Source organism: Vipera ursinii, assembly GCF_947247035.1.
Source record: "Vipera ursinii genome assembly, chromosome: 5".
Classification (NCBI taxonomy): domain Eukaryota; kingdom Metazoa; phylum Chordata; class Lepidosauria; order Squamata; family Viperidae; genus Vipera; species Vipera ursinii.
Genome location: NC_139518.1, coordinates 82,060,640 through 82,085,292, shown reverse-complemented (window position 1 = coordinate 82,085,292; position 24,653 = coordinate 82,060,640).

Sequence of the window (24,653 nt, the reverse complement as noted above, 5' to 3'; positions counted from 1 at the left end):
GCCTCTGCATGATGCAACCAGCCTGCGGGCCAGCAGCCTGACAACACCCCCCCATATATACTGTAGCATGATAGCTGAACCCACCAATTATGTTTTAATCAACAAAACCTGATGGAGAAGCCAAGGCTTAACGCCGCTGCCAGACGCCGAAAACGCCAGACGCCACCAGAAACAGCCCGAAGAACGCCCAAAACAGTGGGAAGCTATCTAAGCCGGGATGATTTATGCACGGTCACTCACACGTTCGTGGCCTCTCGTCTAGACTACTGCAACGCTCTCTACATGGGGCTTCCCTTGAGGACCACCCGGAGGCTCCAACTGGTACAGAATGCAGCCGCGAGAGTTGTGTTGGGAGTTTCCCGATACTCCCATGTTACACCTCTGCTCCGTGAGCTGCATTGGTTACCGGTTGTCTTCCGGGTGAGATTCAAGGTACTAGTAATGGTGTTTAAAGCCCTACATGGCAGGGGTCCGGAGTACCTTAGGGAACACCTGCTGCCGGCATCAACTTCCCTCCGCCCTGTGCGTTCCCACAGAGAAGGCCTCCTCAGGGTGCCACCGTTCAGAGAATGTCGATTGGTGGCCCCCAGGGGGAGATCCTTCTCTGTGGGCGCCCCGGAACTATGGAATCAGTTACCGGTTGAGCTCCGGACGGCGCCCGATCTTCGCTCCTTTCGCCGCGATCTAAAAACATACTTGTTCGAACAAGCCGGCCTGGCCTGATGGGGGATTGGTAGGGTTTTTATTGTATTTTACTGGGGTTTTACTATGTATTAATTGTTTTTTAGTGGGCATGTATTTAATCATTTTTTAACTTTTGTAATTCTGTGTTTTTATTCTTGCCCTGTTCACCGCCCTGAGTCCTTCGGGAGAAGGGCGGTATAGAAATATTAATAAATTAAATTAAATTAAATTAATATGCAAGCCAACGTAGTACAAACTCTAGCCCAAACTTCACTAGTGGAGCCTTCTTCAATGGAGACCACAGAGACACAGGATCCAAGCCAACAAAAACGCACAATATTCTGTAACTACAAATACAGAGAGAGAAAATTACTTTTCCACTTAGTGCATATCTGCAGTTAATGTGTGCTAATACATCCTCCTTAACTCTTTATTACCTGACAGCGGGATCCTAAATGTATAATGCAGTAGACTGTTATCTGTCTCCATTAATAATTTAAAATAAATTCTCCTCTAATTTTATATAACATGGAATCCAGGCTCTACCCACCCCATTCCCTTTCTTCGTTCTGAGCAAATTCTACTGGGAAAGTCAAGCTTTTATTGGCTTTTAAAAGGCATGATTTGCCCCCATTGGCATTATGAAATAAATCTGCCTTGTGTGTTCCTAAATACAGGCAGGAAATTGGAATGAAAGATTCAAATTATTCATCCTTTGATTCAGAAAGAAATTATTTGCTTGGCAAGCTTAACTGAACACATCAGCAGATGTACCATGTAATCCAATGTGAAACTTGCTATTGTGCTTTTAGAGAGATTGGAGAAGGTAATATTTTTTTCCCCACAGCCTTCAAAAGATAAACAAAACATAGGGAGTTATAGGCCTTGCAGCATTTAGTGTCCCAATAAATGCATTCCCACTTTCAATCTAAATGGCCATTAGTGCTGAACTCACCATTATTTCTATTTACCTATACATACAGGAACACAAGCTGCTAAGTTGAAACACTTGTCCAATTCTCACTTTTATTTCAAATGTGGTTTATATTTTTAATCAACATCAAAGTTAGTACATTTTTATATCAAATTGTCTCTTAAAAATGAAGCAGCATCAACTTGCTCTGGTATAAGGTTTCCTACCAGAGCTGGCTGGGGGTTTTGGGTTAGACCAGACATGTCAAACACAAGGCCCGGGGGCCAGATCCGGCCCACGAAGTGGTTTCATGTGGCCCGCGAAGCCATCCTGGAAACAGTGAGGGAACGGCCCCCACTGCCTTGGCCCTGGCCCAGAGACCCTCCTCCTGCCAGAGACCCTCAGATCTGTCCCACTCCTGCCCAGGCCCCCATAGGCACCCTTGATGCAAATGATGTAGAGCTGGCCATGCCCACCCAGTAGGCCATACGCACTCTAGCCACGCCCACCCAATAGGCCACGCCCACCCAGGCCACACCCACCCGGCCCCCTGAGGGCAACCGCAGTGCTGATGCGGCCCTCAATGAAATTGAGTTTGACACCCCTGGGTTAGAAGAGAACCAAGGTCCCTTTGGTTAGTTATTCTGTTATTCTGTTATTGCTGGCTAAGTTCTCATGTTTCTGACAGTAAGTCATAATGGGGAAAAAACAGAAAGAAAGCAAAGCTGATGCCCCCAAAATGTAGGAGCCATGGCAATATACGTGGACCATATAGCACTTTATACGTTACTATTATACATAGCTAGCATTGTGAAAAACACAATTTTTGCAGGAATGCTGCAAAATCTATCTATATACAGGTAGTCCTCAACTTATAATCATTTATTTAGTGACCATTTGAAGTTATAATGGCTCTGAAAAATTGACTTATGCCCATTTTTCACACTGTACAACTGTTGTAGCGTCTCCATGGTCATGTGATTAAATCTGGACACTTGGCAATTGGTATGTATTTGTGACACTTGCATTGTCCTGGGGTCATGTGATCACCTTTTACAACCTTCTAACAAGCGAAGTCAGTGGGGAAGTCAGATTCACTTAACAATCATGTTATTAACATAAAAATGTCTATGATTCACTTAACAATTGTGGCAAGAAAGGTCATCAAATGGGTCAAAATTCATGTAACAGCTGTTCTGCCTAGCAACCGAACTGTTGGGCTTGTAAACTGAGGACTACCTGTATTACTAAAACACTCGTTGTCATCACTTTTAGCAATAGGAATAGCAATAGCACTTAAACTTATATACCATTCCATAGAGCTTTATGGCACTCTATAAGTGATTTACAAAGTCAACCTATTGCCCCACAACAATCTGGGTCCTCATTTTACCAACCTTGGAAGGAAGGAAGGCCGAGTCAACCTAGAGTCAGTCAGGATCAAACTCCAGGCTGTGATCAGAGTTAGCCTGCAATACTACATAGGAAGGAAGGAAGGAAGGAAGGAAGGAAGGAAGGAAGGAAGGAAGGAAGGAAGGAAGGAAGGAAGGAAGGAGGGAGGGAGGGAGGGAGGGAGGGAGGGAGGGAGGGAGGAAGATTGATTTCCAATGCTCTCTCCCAGATTCCCATGAGGAAAATCTATGGGGAAGTTTGCAGAAAGTTAAAGGTCGCTCCTGCTCCCAATGCAAAAAAGCCCCTCCTTGGTCATTCTATTTCTCTACTTAGGTAAGGAAATATCCCTGAAACTATGACCCAATGGGGAACAGCTTGTCTAGTTCTTAAAATTTACCAGACTGTTCTAATGAGCACAAATGGAACCAAACTATACCATAAGTAGCTGTAATAGAGGTTAACAATTATAAGGAAAACAAGATAGGAATTATTAGAAATTTGGAGCAGAAACCATTAGCTCTATTTGTAAAAGAAAAATAAACTGTAATCGCAATAAAGGGTGTGTGTGGTTAAATTGCCCATTGCAGTGTTCTCTATGCATCATAAAACTGCAGCAATATATATTGTGCTCATGGTGGGCTATATGCAACTATAAATTGCAAAACTCATTGGATTTTTAATAACTATCTCTCTTCTTTGTGGCAGCCCCTCAAATACTGGAATACTGCTATCATGTCACCCTTAGTCCTTCTTTTCTCTAGATTAGACATACCCAGTTCCTACAACTGTTCTTCATATGTTTTAGTCTCCAGGCCTTTAATCATACTAGTTGCACTTTTTCCAAAGTCTCAATATCTTTTTTTTTGTAGTGTGATGAACAAAATGTCATTTAATTTTGCTTGGAGAAGCTGATGTAAAACAAAAATCATTATAGCTCTAAAAAAAACAGCTACCTGATGTTTTACTGTTGTTGTTTGGCCTATTGAAGAGGAATAAAAAAAGAATCTAGCGAAACTTGAACTATCTTTGCATTGAATGATTTTACTGACTTTCTGTCAAATGAGAGAAGCTCCTTTTTTTACAATTTGAGCACCTTGGGCAACCAGTGAAGGATGTTGTATAGAATTAGCTGGAATTGTATTGACCATGGGTGACAACAACCCTCTCTTCATTCATTTTCTTGTACTACTTAAACAGATTTTGTCTTTGGAGATCTTATTCCACACTTTGCATAATCACCCTTGCCCAGAAGTGGCTCAACAATTGATCAATGCCCCATTGCAATTGTCAGTTCTGCACACTTACTGATGGGTACACAGGTGGGAATTAGTCAAGCGAAAGCTATAAGAAGGAAATTAGTCATGGTGCCATGTTGCTTGCACTTTCCCCTCCCCCCAAATAGTCATTGTGACTGATAAAACAAAGAAATCATTTCTAATCCTAAAGCAAATTTATTGATCCACACACTGCACAGCTGAATTGGTTTACAACTTTCACCAAGTGACATTTTTCTATTATGAAATTCTCTCTGCTAACCCAAAAGGAAGAAGCAGATGCAACTTCCTGCTGATTTTGTTTTTAATATGTTCTGTGCTACTGATTCAACATGGCAAGGTTTTCTTTCAAAGGGAACAATGAAACTTAGGCATCATGCAGAAATGTACAGGAAGCTGAAATTTTCCTAGACCATCAAAGGCAGAGCAGGATTCTTGGGCCAAAAGAGGATTGCTAATCAGGGGTAAATTAGTCACCCGCAACTACACATGCATGTCAAAAAGGGACAAGCCTTTGATCATGGCTGCCATCTTATTTGAGTCCTCCAGTGGACATTTCTTTTGCTGATTATTTGACATTCCAAGTCCATTTTGTTTTATCATTTTGATGATACAAATGATTTTTTTTTGTAAGAGAGTATTTCTTATCCTACTTGAGGAGTTGGAAGCTATTGCTTTGTTTGGCATGCAGTAAATCAGTCTAAGACTTATCAGAATAACAGAGTTGGAGGAGAACTTGGAGTTCTTCTAGTCCAACTCCCTCTCAAGCAGAAGAACCTTTACCATTTCAGGCAAATGGCTGCCCAGTCTCTTCTTAAAAACCTCCAGTGATGGAGCATCCACAATGTCTGGAGGCAGGTTGTTCCACTGATTATTTGCTTTCAGTATCAGGAAATTTATCAGTTCTAGGTTGCTTCTCAAGGGACGCGGTGGCTCAGTGGGTTAGGACGCTGAGCTTGTCGATCTGAAGGTCGGCAGTTTGGCGGGTCGAATCCCGAGTGCCGTGTAGCAGAGTGAGCATCTGTTACTCGTCCCAGCTTCTGCCAACCTAGCAGTTCTAAAGCACGTAAAAATGCAAGTAGAAAAATAGGGACCACTGCGGTGGGAAGGTAACAGCGTTCTGTGCGCCTTTGGCGTCTAGTCATGCCGGCCACGTGGAGATGTCTTTGGACAAGCGCTGGCTCTTCGGCTTTGAAATGGAGATGAGCACCGGCCCCTAGAGTTGGAAATGACTAGCATGCATGTGCGGGGGAACCTTTACCTTTACCTTTAGGTTGCTTCTCTCTTTGATAAGTCTCCATCTGTTACTTCTTGTCCTGCCTTCAGGTGCTTTGGAGAGTTGGTTGACCCCCCTCTTCTTCATCATAGACCCTCAAGTACTGGAACGCTTCTATTATGTCACCCCTAGTGCTTCTCTTCGTTACACTAGACTAGACATCCCTAATTCCTACAACTTCATATGTTTTAGCCTCCAGTCCCTTAATCATTTTTGTTACTCTTCTCTTCACTCTTTCTAAGGTCTTAATATCATTTTTCTATCGTGGTGACCAAAACTGCAGTATCCCAAGTATGGTCTCGCCAGTGCAGTATAAAGTGGCATAATACCTCATGATCTTGATACTATCCCTCTGTTGATGCAGCCCAGGACTGCATTGTTTTGGTTTTTTTTTGGCAGCTGCAACACAGTGCTGGCTCTTAAGCTGTTGTTCACTAGGAGTCCTAGTGAATAAGTACTTAATTATGAACTAGCAGTTATGTAAGTTAAGTATGAGTCACACTTAAAATGGTCTCTTTGATTTTGGTTTTGTATATTATCACCCAATATAAATCATAGTTAGGGAAACATTGCTTAATTGGGTCTTTCCTTTGCCAAAATTTTGTAAAAGCAAGACTCTGTTACAGTTGCTGATATATACCATCTTTTACACTGCTATAAAAGATACTAGGGACTTGACTTTCTATTTGAACATCCCACCTCTAAAACAGACTTGGTAATGCTTAGCCTTAATGAGATTTGCATAGTGTAATGTGGAAAGCCACCTACTGTGCCTTAGCATTATGCATGCTTTTACTGTGATTTGTTCAACTGCCAAAAAATAAAAAAATACCCTGTCTTAGAATTATGGGTGAACCTGACTTTAGCTAGAGGAAAGAAGTATAGAAAGGGCCCAAACAGAGTTGATCAAAGGCCATCTTCTTTTTACAAGAATAGCATCTGCCACAGCCTTCTCCATTTGGTGATAGGAGACAAAGAAGGATGGGCTTGATAGAAACAGATAAAGAGATATCATTGAGGTAACAGATTTGGGATAAATCAAGGAAGAAGTTTCCTTTGCATGGTGGTTATCATCTCAGGAGGCTTTCAAATTAGGCTACACTAATTCAAGAAATGAGCAATTAACAACAGCTATTGCTGTTGTAGCTTAAAGAAAGCTTTCACTTAAAAAAATAGCATAACTGAATACATGAGGCTGCAAGCCAAAGTCTATGGGGAAGCTATTTTGGTTACTTCTTGTACCAGGAAGTTTGACTGGATGGCTTCTACCTGTGCCTGCCTATTTCTTCTTGTGGCTATAATCTCATAAATGAACTTTGTAGGAAGCTGTGATGACTCTAAGAGGGAAAGGAACTAAGAGCTACTGCCACTTATAAGAGACAAATATGAAGTGCTCTCTTCTCTTTGCCCATTCCTGATCCCTATCAGTAACACTTGCTTTTCCAGCTACTGTTTTGTCTTCCTTTAATGCAGGGGTCTTCAAACGTGGCCTTTTTATGATCTGTGGACTTCAACTCCAAGAATTCCTCAGCCAGGCATGCAGGCTGAGGAATTTTGGGAGTTGAAGTCCACAAATCATAAAAGAGCCAAGTTTGAAGACCCCTGCTTTAATGTGACAAATTGGATTAAAAGCTGCACTTGGAGGCATTGCTTTAGATTGCCACCCAAACTATCACAGTGCCTCTCTGTGAATTGTACCTGGATGTTTAAGATGCCAGTTTTCCTAAGCATTTCTTTCCTAAGCAGTCAGCTTCCAGCTGCTGATAATGTTAGCCAGTTGTGTCTGACTCTTGGCAATTATATGGGCCAGGTCTCTCCAAGTCTTCCAATCTTGCACTACATCTTTGACTTGTTCTATGGTTTGCTAGCATTAGCTATGATGGTGTCCAGCCACCATATTTTTTGGTGGCCTGTTCTTCCTTTTATCACTAACTCTTCCCATTATCTCTTGAAAAATTCACGGTGAAGAATTGAGTTCCTTCTATCTATGGCCCTTTTGGATTGTAAAATTATATGATCCTTGCTTAAGAGGTAGTGTATCTCTTTAGAAATTGATATCTAATGAATTATTCTTGGTTCCTTAAAACACAGCATTCACACTCCAAGGACAATTTTGAGCCTCTTCAAGAACAGATCTAAATTTCTAATCCCATAAGGTTGGCAGTGTTGGAGAGCAGAATTTTCCACTTTGATTATAGCCACAGGGGAGCTAATCATATTTTTTTGAGTGTCTGAAATGCTGAACATGTGAGTGTCCAATTTCCCCATTGGCAGGAACTCTTGCCTCACCTTACCTCTTGGCTCCTGAACTCGATGCAATCTTTACACTCATGTTTAGAACGTTTCTCTAGGGAACTTGGTTTCAAGGCAATCATTGAATAAACATCTAGAAACAAAACTGGTTCTTACTGGAATGGAAGATGGAAAGAGACAGAATCCTTGACAGCTTCATACCTTTAGCATGGCCTGGATTCCTGAACCACCAAAAGAGTTCCAAGATTTTGCATGTAATCAATGAAGCAAGCATCAATCCTGGTTTTCCCTCTTGCTATTACCACCTCTTCTTGGACTGCCTAATCTTAATCTTTTACTTCCTAGCTCATGTTTCTTCTAACCAAACATGGAAAATAAGTTCTTGAATGGTGTACATTAGTATGAAAATCAGCAGATGTCTAGAAAAACAATACTCTTTGCCAGCTATGCTGTTCTGCACTATGATGCCAAGAAGCAATTGTTGGCTTCTCAGCATTTCTATAGTTCTCAAAAACAATCTGTCGGACCCACCCTTTCACTTAGCTGACTATCTCAGGGAATGCTTTGCAAACTAGGATGCTTTGCACTTTACCAAGGAATGTGGAATTCATGGAATATGTGGAGGAGATGCTCAAAATCTTGGGTGCTTTGTGAAAGCTTTTTTATTTTTGTTGTGCTGAATTCTGAATGCTAGACATCTAGGACACCCATAAAGTTCATGAGTCACCAAAAGAGACAATATACTAGCTTATGTTGGTAGATAGACATGAGTGGCTATGTTTCTAGAATGGGTGTTAAGGTCTAGACCAGGGGTGTCCAACGTTGACAGCTTTAAGACTTTTGGATTTCAACTCCTAGAATTTCTCAGCCAGCATGGCTGTTTGAAGAATTCTGGGAGTTGAAGTCCACAGATCTTAAAGTTGGCAGTGTTGGACATCCCTGCTCTAGAACAGTGTTTCTCAATCTAAGCAACCATAAGGACCTGCCCCAGCTGTTTCCTCAGGAAAGCAAAACTCTTGACTCCATTGAATAGAATAGAAAGAATTTTTACTGAGAGGAAGTGGTTGCAGAAAAGTCAGGCTGAATCTGAAGGTCCCGTGCAAAGCACATAGCAATTTTTCTGTTTCCCCAAATCCCAGCCCCCTGATCAGTCCATGGCAGCCAAGGTGATGACGGAAGATTGTTTGGAGAATACTGAAGTGCTGAGCAGACAACAGGCCCCTCTCAGGGCATGATGGCCTTGAAACCAGGCTGGAATCAGCTGGGAGGGAGTCTTCTCCTTCTCCGAAGATAATCCCCCTCCCTAATTCCCAAGAATTTACAGCAAAAGCATGCAAAAAATATCAGCAAGCCTCCCTCCCTCCCCTTCAACAGAATGGGGACACAATATTTATATTTATATTTATTAAACTTATACACCGCCTTTCTCCCATAGGACTCAGGGCGGTTCACAAGGTTTTTTAAAAACAATACAACAAATTACAAAAATTAAAAACAATTAAAATGATTACATTAACCTTGAATAAATAAAATCCCAATTAGAATCCAATTAAAACGTCAATTAATACACTCAGTCCAGGCCCGAAAGCTCAAAGAGCCAGGTCTTCAAGTCCTGGCAGAATGAGCGAAGGTCAGGGGCAGTCCTAAGCTCTACAGGCAGCTGGTTCCAAAGGACCGGCGCACCCACAGAGAAGGCCCTCCCTCTGGGTATTGTCCGCCGGCAATCTTTTACCAGCAGTACCCTGAGAAGACCCTCCCTGTGGGAGTGCACAGGACGAAGGGAGCTTGATGCTGGCAGCAGGTGCTCCCTCAGATATCCCGGACCCAAGCCATATCCTGGACCCAAGCTGTCAGGTCCACAATGGTCCACAATGGTGGACCTGACAGCAACTTTAAGATGTGTGGACTTCAACACCCAGAATGCCGGCTGAGGAATTCTGGGAACTGAAGTCCATACATCTTGAAGTTGCTGAGTTTGAGGAACACTGATATAGTTCTTGAACCAGTGGTGGGATTCGAATCCCTGAACAACTGGTTCTCTGCATGGATGCAGGCCTGGGCCTCTGAGGCCTAGAACAGACTTCCAGAAGTGACATTCCTGCACTTCCAGCAGGCCGTTCTAGGCCTGGGAGGCCTCCTCCAGGCCTCTGAGGCTTAGAACAGACTTCAGCCACTTCTCCAGACTGAACAAAATTTAGCTACTGGTTGTGCCAAACCAGTGCGAACCAGCTGAATCCCATCACTGCCTTTAACATTTGTCTTTTTTTTTCTTTCTATCAGCACAGATAAGGAAAATGTTGTAGCTGGTTCCTTATGCACTGCTGAATACTCAGGAACGCTGGCAATGTTTTTTAAGTGACATGAAGCTGAGCTATAATGTGGATTGCTAGTTTATCACAATATTTTATATGAATTGAGACACTCATAAACCCATATGTATATCTTAACTGTGTTCTAATAATCCAATCAAATATTATGTATTCCTTAAACCACAGATTAAAAACATCATGGCTTAGGATAATTTGAAATTTTGAATATTTGAGAATCCATCCTGAATAAAAAGTCAAATCCTCAGATTAAGAATGAAAGTAACTTTTAAACATACATAAATCATGAGCTTAATGCCCCCAAACATTTAAATCAAAGATAAGAATCATGTGGTCCTTTAGATTTCGCTGGACACCCTAGCTTTCATGAATCCCAACAGCAAGATTATTTGCGCAACTGGGTGACCCACATCTAGGGGTCATTGTTTTCATACTTTAGCAATAAAAAAACAATATTTTAGAACCACTTGTAAAGTGAAGGTTTTTAGCGCATGTAAGGTTCCCATGTCAGATCTTCATCTCCCTTTTAGGATATGTTTGCAAGACACATTCAACCACAAACTATCCAACCATATTTCTGTGTATGATGTCTTGCCCACATGTTTAATTTATGGTTTACTGTTGAACCACAAAATTGGGTTAAATCATGGTTCATGTAATCAGAGTAAGTCTGGTAAAAAAAAAGCCTTCCATATAAAAATTAAATGTATGGTGGAACTCCATTTTTCATTACTGATTTGGACAGCCACATTCAACATACTAACCAGCTGATATTGTCCCCTGTAGTGACTTTTCTAGGCTTGTCACCTTTGGCTACTGTGTTAGAGGAAACATAAACTCAGCTGTCACCTTAGGGTTAAAGCGGAACAGGAGAAACTTGACAGTCTAGGTGAAACTGGCCACTTGTGACATCCCAATTCCTTTTGATGAGAGAAAATAAATGTCAAAAAAATATCAGGAGTACTGCCTTCCCATTTCTGCTCTACAGAGAACCAAATATATTAGACACGAGGACAGTAAAACTCTCTTCAAACTTTGCAGCCCGACCCCATGCATTTCTTTTTTCATTTTGAAAATCTCAAGTGTTTGACAGAAAACTTCATCAACTACACAACCAGTAATGAAAAATTATTGATCCAGGGAATCAGGATGCAAGTCTCAGAACTTGGCTGGCAATAACCATAGGCAGGTACATCCTTGCCTTTGGCACATCAGAATAATATGGCAAAATAGGGCCAGTTGAGGCTTGCTGGTTACTTTTAATGTAAGCCAGAATTCGCATAACATCATACTTTTTTAAAAAAGTGTTATTGTTTAGAAAAATTAAAAACAGTGACTTGAGTAGTTTCAAACATCCAGGTGCCCTCTAGATGTCAGCAGCAGCAAAAGGATACAGAATATTGTAAGTCTTTATTGCCAGATAGTGGTCACCTGTATTGTAACCCACTGCAGATGGGAACTGTAGCCAAGAAATTAAAAGACGCTTGCTCCTGGCAAATCTAGACAGCACACTAAAAAGCAGAGACATCACCCTGCCAACAAAAGTGCATATAGTCAAGGCTATGGTCTTCCCAGTTGCAATGTATGGCTGTGAAAGTTGGACCATAAAAAAGGCTGAGCGCCAAAGAATTGAGGCCTTTGAACTCTGGTGCTGGAGAAGACTCCTGCGAGTCCCTTGGACTGCAAGGCGATCAAACCGGTCAGTCCTGGGGGAGATCAACCCTGACTGCTCTTTAGAAGGCCAGATCCTGAAGCTGAAACTCAAATACTTTGGCCACCTAATGAGAAGGAAGGACTCACTGGAGAAGAGCCTAATGCTGGGACAGATGGAGGGCAAGAGAAGAAGGGGACGACAGAGAATGAGGTGGCTGGAGGGAGTCACTGAAGCAGTAGGCGTGAGCTTAAATGGACTCCAGAAGATGGTAGAGGACAGGAAGGCCTGGAGGAACGTTGTCCATGGGGTCACAATGGGTTGGACATGACTTCGCAGCTAACAACAACAACAGGGTAACTTTAAATTGGGGCTACTGTAGCTGGGTAGAGAAAAAGTGAATTTCTCCAAAATTTGATTTTCATTCCCTCTCCACACACACATGCCTGTGAAGAGGGGGAAAATCCAGTCAGAAACAGCAGATGTCCTAGGACAGAATGACTCATTTAATAACTGCTCCAATCTTTTATTCTTGTGTTTCAAAGCTTCAAGCAAAAAAAACACAACCATCCACTGAAGAAGTCCCAACAGCACAGGGAGACACAGTAATCTTTAAACAAACCACAAGTATGAAGTGGACTGGGAGGCACAATTAACTCCTGGACTTATTTTGGATATCACAGTAGACTTAATCCCCTTTGGGCTTAGTGAAAACTGCTCAGAGATAAAGCAGATGCTATTAATAATTTTAGGAAGGAAAACTGGAAGGTGTCAATGGTTATGTCTATTTCATCCACCCATGTACCCTCATTCAAAATCATCTCAGTACACATATTGGACTCAGCTATGATCTTAATGGCGATGTTTATATTCAGTCTGTGATGTTGGTGATGGTGAGGTTTATATTCAGACCGTGATGAGATCAAAGCCAACCAAATTTAGCTTCTGCAACAAAATTGGCTTCGTAGGATGTGTGAACATGAAAAACAGAATAAACACAAAATGAGGGCTTCCCCACTGAAGAATTTCAGACGGAACTACATGAATATCCAGACCTTTCCCAAAGCTATATACTATTCTTCCTTCCAGCACTGATTCCTTGCACCTATGCAGGAAGTTAATGAACACTGAAGTGAAGATGAGACTACCGAAATGTTGGCTCAGATTCTGATCCTGTGTATGTTCAAAACCAGAGTTGGTCCTCTCTTAGACTTATAAGTTGCTCTTCAGAAAATGACAAGTTCTTGACGTGGCACTGGGATACATCGTAACTGTTTTGATTTATGGTTTAACGCAGTGGTGGGATTCAGCCGGTTCGTATCAGTTCAGCAGAACCGGTAGCTAATTTTCTGTTGCCCACGCCCAGAAAGGACTTCTGGAAGCAGCATCCACACAGAGAACCGGTTCTTCACATATTTGAATCCCACCACTGGTTTAACTGGTTTGAGCCTTGGTGGAGCAGTGGGCTAATGCCTCCTTAAGTAACACCAGCTGCCTGCAATTAGTGCAGGTTCGAGTCCCACCAGGCTCAAGGTTGACTCAGCCTTCCATCCTTCTGAGGTAGGTAAAATGAGGACCCAGATTGTTGGGGGCAATGAAGCTGACTTTGTAATAATGCCGCTTGGGGTGTGTGTGTGTGAAAGCCCTAACAAGCAGGCATATACATAGAATGAAGGCTACTGCTAAGCTTGTAAGCCGCCCTGAGTCTTCGGAGAAGGGCGGGATATAAATGGAATTTAAAAAAAAACATGATGTTTGAACCCATCCAATTGTGTCTTTAATCCACAAACCCAATTTCTAAAAATGAAGCTTGGTCATCTTCATTTTAAATGGGTTCACAAACTATTCTACTGAGCCTTTCATTTCATTGTTAAAAGAAATGTATTTCTGAATGCAACCAGCTCAGGATTCCGCCAAAATAGCTCAGAGTCATTATCTATCCCTTACACTCAACCGCTATGAAATGTAGATTAGACCAAAGAACAACTTTCTTTCTGTCTTCCTGCAAAATGTCAAACAGTTAACCTCCGTGGTGGGAAACAAATTATAGCACAACTAGTTAATTCATTTTAAACGGTAGAGGCCAAGGCAATATTTACCCTTGTTTATTTTCATCCAGCTCTCTGCTTTGGAAAGCAGAGAAGAATAGCGAGAGAGCCTGAGATGAGAACCTGGAAAGAGAGGTGTGTTTGAATACCAGCCAAATTCTAATTGAATAGTTCCCCTGTGTAGCGTCAATTGGATATGCTTGTCTTCTCAAAAGCTGCTGGATTTTCTTGCCATGCGTTGTTAAGCAATTATCCAGCTTCAGCATCAATGAAGGTGGAGTGGTTTCTTCTTGCAGTTTTCATTCTGTGTTACACGTGGGATCGTTTTTTAGCCAAGCATAGGGCAAGTGTGTTAATTGTGGAATTTGTGAGCTGAAAAATGTGGTTTCGAGGCAATTGTGTTTGTGATTTGGAGCAAGCTCATGAGTGTTGTGGATTTATTTTGTTGCATGTTTGAAAAATAAACAGGTGGCCAAGTTTAATTTGTTGTAGTTTTGGTGCCAAAATATTAAGAATTGGAATTCAGGTCATAAGACTCAGATTCTCTCTGATGGGAATCTGAAGATAAAAATTCTGATCTACCATGCTTCTGAATGGGTAATGTTGTCATTTGTTGCACAAGTAATATAATAATGTCATCTTTTCATATTTATACCAATATCAGTTTTTAGTTTAAATCATATATCCAGAGATATTGTACGTGAACACACATAAACATACCAGAATGTAAAGGCATATTTTTAACTTTCAAACCTCAAAACCTACACCACAGCATAAATGCTCTTTAAAATAAAACATTTTTTATCCCACCTTTATTATTTGTATAAATAACTCATGGTGGTGAATATATCTAATACTCCTTCCTCCTCTTATTTTTCCCACAACAACAACCCTTTGGGTTAAGAGAGAGTGTCATTCCACTGGCTTTTATACCTAAAGTGGAATTAGAACTCACAGCCTTCTGCTTTCTAGCTTGGTGCCTTAACCACCAGACCAAACTGGCTCTCTTACAGTGAAGTAGTAAAGGTAAAGGTAAAGGTTCCCGCGCACATGCGTGCTAGTGGTTTCCGACTCTAGGGGCCGGTGCTCATCTCCGTTTCAAACCCGAAGAGCCAGCGCTTGTCCGAGGACGTCTCTGTGGTTATGTGGCCGGCATGACTTGACACCAAAGGCACATGGAACGCTGTTACCTTCCCACCGTAGTGGTCACTATTTTTCTACTTGCATTTTTACGTGCTTTTGAACTGCTAGGTTGGCAGAAGCTGGGACGAGTAACAGGCGCTCACTCTGTTATGCGGCACTCGGGATTCGACCCGCCAAACTGCCGACCATCTGATTGACAAGCTCAGCGTCCTAACCCACTGAGCCACTGCATCCCTCTTACAGTGAAGTTACAAAACCCAATAATTCTGTGCCTTTGATAATTATACTGCATCTTGACTGGTCTCTGGAGATAATCTGCTCCTCTTCAGGAGGCACATCAGTGATATTCTCCAATCCATGTGTTCACCTTATCTGTTGCCTTCTGTTTCCACATCACACAAACTTTGCCAAGCATATCATTTTTTCCCTAATCCATCATCTGATTATATCGTATGCCCCAAACAATATCCTAAATTCAAAATATTATGTTCCTATTGAAAAACCATCTCATCCAGCCTTGTCAGTTCTATTCATTTTTCCATTCTTTCAATATTTTTATTTTATTTATTTATTTTTATTACATTTATATCCCGCCCTTCTCTGAAGACTCAGGGCGGCTTACAAGCTTAGCAGTAGCCTTCATTCTATGTATATGCCTGCTTGTTAGGGCTTTCACACAAACACCCCAAGCGGCATTATTACAAAGTCAGCTGATTGCCCCCAACAATCTGGGGGCAATCTGGGTCCTCATTTTATCTACCTCGGAAGGATGGAAGGCTGAGTCAACCTTGAGCCTGGTGGGACGCGAACCGGCACTAATTGCAGGCAGCTGGTGTTACTTAAGGAGGCATTAGCCCACTGCTCCACCAAGGCTCATTACCATGCCCATCCATCTATCCATCCAATTATCTGTCTGTCTCTCCCCACTCTTTCTCTCTCTGTCTTCAGACATTTTGTTTTCTCCACTGTTTTTGGGAATGCAACTGGATTTTTATGTTTATTTCATATTCTGTGTCTCTGCCTAAAAGGTATATGGTCTCTTCTCATTAATTGGTGTTTCATTGTATACTGGGGTCTATCTTTGTAACACATTGATACAGCAATATGATTGCCAAAAAAAATGTACTGTTAAAACTGTATTCTTATGTGTTTAATTTTATCAAACTACTACACTCATTTTGTCTCAAAGGTCCATTAATTAATACTGTATTTTAATGCAGAATTACTAAACATTAACACTCTTCATGAATGGCTCTGAGCTACTACATTATAATAGTATATTATCTGAGTTATGGGCACAAACTGAATAATCCATGTTGTTGTTGTTATCTGCGAAGTCGTGTCCGACCCATCGTGACCCCATGGACAACGTTCTTCCAGGTCTTCCTCTCCTCTACCATCCTCTGGAGTCCATTTAGGCTCATGCCTACTGCTTCAGTGACTCCATCCAGCCACCTCATTCTCTGTTGTCCCCTTCTTCTCTTGCCCTCAACCTTTCCCAGCATTAGGCTCTTCTCCAGTGAGTCCTTCCTTCTCATTAGGTGGCCAAAGTATTTGAGTTTTAGCTTCAGGATCTGGTCTTCTAAAGAGCAGTCAGAGTTGATCACCTCTAGGACTGACCAGTTTGATTGCCTTGCAGTCCAAGGGACTTGCAGGAGTCTTCTCCAGCACCATAGTTCAAAGGCCTCTATTCTTTGGTACTCAGCCTTCCTTATGGTCCAACTTTCACAGCCATACATTGCAACTGGGAAGACCATAGCCTTGACTATATGCACTTTTGTTGGCAGGGTGATGTCTCTGCTTTTTGGTGTGCTGTCTAGATTTGCCATGGCTTTCCTCCCCAGGAGCAAGCGTCTATTAATTTCTTGGCTACATTCCCCATCTGCAGTGATCTTGGAGCCCAGGAAAATAAAATCTGTCACTAAAGTAATCCATGTTACTCTAACTATTAATATGTATAATATAAACAGGAAGAAACAGTCACTAGGTTCACTCTTATTAAGTCATGAACCGTGCTCTACAAACTTCAGTGCTTGTGTATATATATATGATTGTTGTATCAATCCAGTGCTTGAATATCCCCAAACAACCTCTCTGAGGAGAGTATTCAGGAATGAAATCTTTGTTCATAGAAGCTGATGAAGTATACTGCTCAAAAAAATAAAGGGAACACTTAAACAACACAATGTACTGTATTTAATAGTAGGATGTCTTATTTTCTGTTCCCTTTATTTATTTATTTTTGAGCAGTATACATTGAATGCTTGGGAGAAGTTACTGAATATATGGCTAAAGATATTTACTTCTTGATGATTACTCCCAAAACCCAGGTATTGGAAGCAATGTGTAGTGGTATCTGTGGATGTTCGTGAGAGATAGGGAGAATAGCTGCAGCCAGTGCCACAGTTGGATAAGAGACAGCTTTGCTTGAAGCAGGAATGTGGGAGTGACCCTCCCTACTTTCTTGGGATGTAAAGGCAAGGCAGGAGAAATGTACCTTCAGATTTTTCAAGATTATATTACCTTGCAATAAAGTAAAATTTATTGCACGTAAAAATGCAAGTAGAAAAATAGGGACCACTACGGTGGGAAGGTAACAGCGTTCCGTGCGCCTTTGGCGTCTAGTCATGCTGGCCACATGACCACGGAGACGTCCTCGGACAAGCGCTGGCTCTTCGGCTTTGAAACGGAGATGAGCACCGGCCCCTAGAGTCAGAAACGACGCATGTGCGGGGGAACCTTTACCTTTACCTAATTCTTCTGTGTATACTTCTTATCTTCTAGACTTCCTCGCAAGGCTGACAAATTCTAAAAACAACTAAATTGGATTGTCTCTTGGAATGGCATAAGCAAGCTGCCAACAATCTCTCCTGTAAGTCTTTGTAATTTTAGCTACAGAAAACAGGAAATTTGAATTACTAGACTGACCATTTTCTCTCCTTCGTAGAGGACTGTCTATGCCTTTCAAGGTCTTCAGTACATCTGTTTGAAGGCTTGTTCATTCAAACTCACTCCAGAAGTAAAGTACTACACTGAGGTCCCATCTATACTAAGAGCCTGTCATGGAATGAGATGCTCTACTAATCTCACAAGGTGTTATTCAATCACCATTTAAAATAATTTGTGCTTTCTGTATGTGTGTGTGTGTGTATACTGTATATATATTCTTTGTTAGTAATTTACACAAATATATGAACTGTCCGGTGTGACTACAGCCTGTTCGATGGCCTTTGAGATAAGGCTGAAAACAGGAAATAAAGATTTGCCCCATGTTTGCGGCCTAGCAAGGTAATCTAAGAGTTAACATATGACACATATTTCTCCCCTTGCAAAAAGGCTAACAAAGTGAGAGAGAACCTGTGGCTCAAGAAGTAAAAACACTGCCTAACGTGCAAGCAGCCCAGGTTCGAATCTCAGAAGGGTATGACTGACTGATGAGGACTAATGAGTCCGAAATGCATATCAGCCTCCCTAAATTCTTTGTTAGTAATTTACACACACACACACACACACACACACACACACACACACACACACACATATATATATATATATATATATATATATATATATATATAGAGAGAGAGAGAGAGAGAGAGAGAGAGAGAGAGAGAGAGAGAGAGAGAGATTTTACCCATTTTATGAAGCACTTACCAAAGCCCATAGCTTAACCAAAAAATTCCAGTTGAGATTATCAAAAATTTTCTCAGCATCTAAGAAAAGCAGTGCAATTTGCTTTTTGTTTGTTGTTCCAGTTGTTCTATACAGGTAGTCCTCGACTTACTTCATTTGGTGACTGTTCAGTTACAACAGCACTGAAAAAAGTGACTTATGACCATTGTTCACAGTTGCAACCTCTGCAGCATCCCCATGGTCATGTGATCAAAATTCAGTTGCTTGGCAACTGGTTCATATTTATGACAGTTTCAGTGTCCCGGGGTCATGTGATCCCCTTTTATGACCTTCTGATGTGCAAAGTCAATGGGGAAGCCAGATTCACTTAACAGCCAGGTTGCGAAGTTAACAACTGTAGTGATTCACTTAACAACTGTGGCAAGAAAAGTTGTAAAATGGGGCAAAACTCACTTAACACATGTCTCACTTAACAACAAAAAGTTTGGGGTCAATTGTAGTCGTAAGTCGAGAACTACCTGTAATATCCAAAACTACCTGCACAATACCTTTTAAGTGCCTTTTAGGGAAGAATCCACATTAGTCTTGGCCAATATATTCTTGTAGGGCTATTTTCAACCTATTAGCCAACATCATTGCAAATATCTTATAAGCGCTATTCCATAACAATATAGATCTATAGTTTTTTATTAAGTCTAGGCCCTCTTTGGATATTAATGCAACATCAGCTTCTCTCCATGATTCTGGCATCCCCTTTTTTGTAAAATATAGCTCATTATATTCTGAAGGAGTTGTAAAAACAATAATAATTACTTTCAAATGTTTACACACAAACACTATTTGCTTCTGCAGATGCATATTTTGAGTTGTGGGTGTGACATGCTTTCTCTTCCGAGAAAATATGGAAATGAATCCACATCTTAAATATTTGTTCTGAAAACATTATTAGTTATATATCTGCTGAATATTCATGGGATGTTCAAGATTGGTAGTTGATATTAAGTGTTTTACTCTTTGATTCCATTTTTTGATGAGTGAAGGTAGATGCTTTCTCATTAAACTGTGATGTCATAATTAGGTAGAATTCTAAAATCTTGCACTATACATTTTAAATTCTATCTTCCAGCCCTCTCCTCTCCACCTTTCCCCTCCCCTTCCCCTCCCCTCCCCTCTCCTCTCCTCTCTTTTCCTCTCTGGTTTATGTTTTTCCAAAATTCTGGATTTTCATTCCTTAAAAATAGTAACTAAAAAAAACCAATCCTGGCTATGTTGAACAAATTAAGGTTGGTGAAAACTGTATTGCTTTCTCATTCACTGCAGTTTCTTTTTTTTTTCCTCATCAGCTTGGACATAAGGATAATTTATGAGAACAATTTAAGAAAACACTCTGGTTGGTCACCCAGAGCTTGAAACTGAAGAAACAACAACAGCTCACTGATTTGATTTGACAATTCTTCTCTGCATGTGCTAGGCAACAGGGAAAAAATAATTTTATAATTCCCACCATATTCCCCTCTCTCCTTCAACAAAACAGAAATGAAATTCAGGATGGAAGGGGAGGAAATCAGTAGTATAAGAAATAGTTTGCTACGTTGAAAGGCAAACGTATGATTTTGCAACACTCGTCAAGATTCTTATGTGGTTGAAAGAGGTGCTTCTCTCACACATGAATGGAGGAAGCTTGTGACCTTGGAAATTCTGTAATTCCTAATTCTTAGCTAAGGTGACCTACTAGTGGGTATTGGAGTTCAACAGATGTGAACATAGAACATGGAATTATAGGGCTGGATGGGACTTCAGAGGTCTTCTAGTCAAACACCCTGCAGGAGCCTTATATCATCCTAATCAAATGGTTGTCCAATCTTTGGTTGAAAACTTTCAATGATGGATCACTCACAACTCTGGGATGCAAGCTATTCCACTGATTAATAGTTTTTACTGTCAGAACATTTCTTATTTCTAGGTTGGATTTCTCTTTAATAATCTTCCACCCATTACTTCTTGTTGTGTCCTCTGGTGCCCTAGACCAGGGGTCAGCAACCTGAAACAGTGAAAGAGCCACTCGGAACTGGTTCCCTCACAAAAGGAAAAACTGGGAGCCACAAAAAATGTGTGCGCATGTGCGTACATGCGCACATGCGCAGAACAGGGTTTGACTGAAGAGTGGAGCCAAGGCGAGATATGCACCTACCCTGCATATTTGAATTGATTGGTTGAACTTTTTTAGTCCCACTTTTTATTTCTGGACTGCACATGGCAGAGGACTGGGAGCCGCAGGAGATGGTTGAAAGAGCCGCATGCAGCTCCGGAGCCGCGGGTTGCAGACCTGTGCCCTAGACAATAAGACAATTACCTCTTCTTTGTGACAGCCTTTCAAATACTGGAAGACAGTTATCATGTCCCTTCTCTTCAATAGTCTAGGCCAGTGATGGCGAACCTTTTAGAGACTGAGTGCCCAAACTGCAACCCAAAACCCACTTATGTATGGTCGGGTGCTGGGTGGGTGTGGCCCATTGGGTGGGTGTGGCCAATTGGGTGTCTGTGGTCCATTGGGTGGGCATGGCTGCAGTGGTAACGGCAGACTGGGTGGGACTAAAAAGTTCAATCAATCAATTCCAACTTTGTGAGACTTTTTTTTCCCCGTGAGAAGTTGAAATTGATTGATTGATTAAACCTTTTTCTTCTTTGGACTTGGTGGTGGAGGCCTAAAGCGAAAAGGTTTTATAAAACTCAGCTGAAGGCTCTAGGACTGGGGCGATGGCGCGCATGCCCACAGAGAGAGCTCCGCGTGCCACCTGTGGCACGCATGCCATAGGTTCGCCAACATGGGTCTAGGCAGACCTAGCTCCCACAAACTTTCATCATATGATTTAGCCTCCAGACATCTTTGTCATTTTTGTTCCTCTTCTCTCCATACTTTCTAGAGTCTCAGCATCTTTTCTGTATCATGGATACAAAATATATATGAACTTTATTGCATAAACTATACTAGCTGAAACATAAGCTTCCTTATATGCATCAATCCATTTTTCCATTTATTTCTCTTCTACCTGCACTGATTGGTGGTATGGACAATATTCCAAGGTTCCAGATGGAGATTTTCTCCAGGCACTAACTGGAAACTCCAAGGACTTAACATGGGACCTAGTTCTTTACACACGAAAGAATTTACTCTGATATATTGTACTCCCATACTTCCTTGAATAAGTTTGAAGCACTAAATAAGAAGCAACCACAACTATTACAAGCTCCCTTCGTCCAGTGCGCTCCCACAGGGAGGGTCTTCTCAGGGTACCGCCATTAAGAGACTGCCGGCGGACAACACCCAGGGATAGGGCCTTCTCAGTGGGTGCGCCTGCCCTTTGGAACCAGCTGCCAGTGGAGCTTAGGACTGCCCCCGACCTCCGTTCATTCCGCCGGGACCTGAAGACCTGGCTCTTCGAGCTCTCTGGCCCAGGCTGAGAATTTTAATTTTAATTTTAATTTTAACTGGGGTTTTATTTGTTCAGCGATGGATATAATTTTTAAATCTGTTTTTAACTTTTGTTTTTTTTTTTTTGTTTTAACCACCCTGTAAACCGCCCTGAGTCCTTCGGGAAAGGGCGGTATATAAATATAATAAAATAAATAAATAAATAAATACTACAAACACATATGTGGGTTCAGTTCCTTATGATTTCATCCAACTTCACTTTCTCTTGGTCCGCATTAAAAAAAACAAAAACTGGCAAAAACGTCAACCCACAATTGCAGTGTGGAATGTGGAAGTGAGCCACAAGACTTTTCCAGGGAAGTAAATCATAACAATGGTCATATTTATTTCCCAATCCCTGCTCTTATCTTTTCATTGGCCAAACGTCTAATGCCAATCGACTATAAGAATGTCCTCCTAGAATTTATTTATTTTTAAATATTAAACTTTAACTTCCCTTTAATTTGAGGGTGTTCTTTTATTTTGCTTTCTTCAAAATACAGGGTTGGGTTTTTTTTAAAAATTTAGTCCCTTTCCCTTTTGGCATCTGTGAATATTCAGGAAAGAACTAATATTTTTCCAAAACTTCCTTATCTTTTAAACAAAAGCACTTCTAGTCTCTCAGATATTCCAAAGACTTCTATTTTAAAACATTTTTTCCTCTAATTGATGATGGAAATGTGCCAATCTTCTTGATGAGACTGATTGGCAAGGACTCTTTGTCCTTCCAATGATATAATGAATGACTAATTATTTTATTTTATTTTTATTTTATAATAATTATGGTGAAAGTGGAATACAATTTCACACCTTTTCTGATAATCTAAAATTGTTTCAAAGGATGGTCTATATTTTATTTCCAAGTTAGCAAGCTTATTTTTTAAAAAAAAATACTCTCATTTATCTCATCTTTTTATTCCATTTCCATAATAAACACTTTCATTTTACTATGAGCTTAATATTTGAGTATGAGTTTCCAATTATTCCATCTCATTTCCTATTTTCATTGCTTCTCAGTTTTACACATTTGTGATAGATAGCCAGCTTGGTGGCGCAGTGGTTAGAATGCAATATTGCAGGCAAACTCTGCACTTCCCACTGCCAGGAGCTCGATTCTGACTAGCTCAAGGTTGACTCAGAGGACCCAGATTGTTGGGGGCAATATGTTGGCTCTGTAAACCACTTAGAGAGGGCTATAAAGCACTGTGAAGTGGCATATAAGTCTAAGTGCTATGGATGTAGAGGTTAAGGCAGTAGGCTAGACATGGGAAGATCATAAGTTCTAGCCCTACTATATGTACAAAACTAACTGGGTGCCTTGAGCCAGTCACACTCTCTCAGCTCCAAGGAAATAGGCAATAGTAAACCATCTCTGAAATCATGCCAAAAAAACCCCACAAAAAACCTGCAGTCAGCAGAAGCCACCATGACTTGAAGGCATCAAAAACAGGTATTCCACATTGGACATTAGAAGGAAATAGGCTTTTTCCCCAGAGTAAAGGACAGATCTACTTGTCCTCAACAGAGAATTAACTGGGAAGTAATTTATAGTAAAGAGAAAAGTCTACAGATACAATAAGAATTCAAAGAACTAGCTTGCATTACAAGTTAGTTATGGCTGTCTTAATTTTTAAAATAAAAGAAGAGCATTGTTTTTTTTTATTCCCACAACTAAGCGTAAGACTCTTCACAAGGTGTGTATATCACAGCGGCCTTCCTGAACCAAGATGGGATTTGTAGAAAATGTAATGCAAAATGCAATGTATTTGGATGAGCTCTGAAAGAATCAAAACCAATTAATTTGTCACCAGTTTCCTCTCGGCCCTGGTGCATGGAGATGCTTTTGTTACATCAACCATGACATTATGGCACATCTCTCTGCTGAGATTCCTGAAGACTTTATCTGCCAATTATCTTACCTTATATCATAGATCTAACATTCCCATTTCTCTGCAGTCACTTTCTCTTTTTTATTTATGATAATATTCAAAGCAAATTCAAAATAAAGTTTCCCTCAAGTGAAACTCAACTTCTGGAGACCAAATGGAATGTCTTAGCAACAATATGAAAATGGGATTATTATTTTCTTCTGTGATTTTTTTTAAATATTCCTTTCTCATCTTCAATCCTATGATTTCCTAGTTGTCTCTCATCCAGGTAGCAACCAGGTCTGATCCTGCACAGCTTTCTAAGACAAGACGAAGGCCCTTTACTTTTATGTAAAGCAATTCATTATAGTTCAGTCCTCACCCATGTACTCTATCTACTCTTTGCCTGAATTTCTGATCCTTGCATTTATCTCTGGCAGGATATCTGCCATAGTCTTCCCTCCTACGGTAAATGTGACTTGCTATGCTTAAATAAAGAATCCCTTCTAGCTACAAGGACTGTCAATTTGAATTTTTGCAAACATTTTTGTCCCATCCTTTTACCATTAAGCATGTGGATCATGTTATAACAATCCAATGTTATTTTTTAAAAAGCGACTGTATATCTAGGGAATCAGTTTCAAAGTGGAGAACAACCCCAGGTCACATTTAGGGTGATGAATGTTACCATTACCTGAAGATCTGTTGGTTTAATCAGT